Raw genomic sequence first — 1,139 nt, forward strand, 5'->3', positions numbered from 1 at the left:
ACACACACACACACACAAACAAAAATACTACACCCCACACAATTAGTGTTTCACGCCACCTCGTGCTCACGAGCAAGCTCTGACACGATCAGTTCATCCACGTCATCTGCCTCAACCCCGATTCCCCCATCCTGTCGTGGTTAGCACCACCCACTCATCATCAGTACAGCCGAGATGGCCAAGAGGACCGCCACACAATGGAGGGACTCATGGGCCCGTGAACCATGGTTATGTAGCCCCTCGGCACTCAACTTTGATGACAACGGGTAAATGCCACGTCCGGGCCGAGCGGCCATCGCCGGTGTGCAGCTCCGCCCATGTCTCATCACCGATAGGATAACAAGTACAAGCTCGCCATCATGGGATCTAGGTTGTTCATTGGGCCAGCTGATGAAAGGCACCAAATGAAGAAGAGAGGGACATCAACAATGGAGGTGTGTCTTGGTTCTCCCTCATCAAAGACTTTACCGACATAACTTCTCAAGGGGGCATGCTACCATTGTGTTTTACTTAGAATGGCTAGAGCAGAACTGGTCATGGGTAGAATTAGTGTGCGAGACGTCAAGTGAACAGAATTAATTAAGTTAGTGACCAATGGAATCAAATTAAGTTAGTCACCATGGGTTGAATTAGCACTAAGCTACGAGGGCGGTTGCCGCCTTTGCCCCTTGATGCTGGCCTCCCATGGTGGCGTTGATCGCTGGTTCATTTAAAACACGAGTTTCTGGATTTTGTGATAAAAGTGAGGGTTGAGAGTGAGCGGGATGGGGGTAAAGTTGGTATGTTCAGACATGGTTGTCTAAGTGGAATAATTTCCTTACATTAAAAATGCGGGGAATTTCCTTTCACTAGAGATGGCTTTGCAGAAAATTGTATGAGAGGGTGGTTCATTTATTTTCATCAAGTCATACAATTTTTTGGCAAGGATAGGAGGGTAAATCTTTGGCTGGTTGATTCAAGAGTTAATAATGGACACGGTGGTGTATCAGTTGCATGCCCAACAAAAGACAGTATATTTTTGTTTCGTGGTCATGCACGAGATTGAACTATATGTTACAACGTGGCAATGGCTCAGCAGATATGGGGTCTGCCTTCTTGGAGGGGCGTCCTGGGCGGCACGTCCCCCTTGATGGCGTTGG

This window comes from Triticum aestivum, chromosome 7A (genome assembly GCF_018294505.1).
Source record: "Triticum aestivum cultivar Chinese Spring chromosome 7A, IWGSC CS RefSeq v2.1, whole genome shotgun sequence".
NCBI lineage: Eukaryota > Viridiplantae > Streptophyta > Magnoliopsida > Poales > Poaceae > Triticum > Triticum aestivum.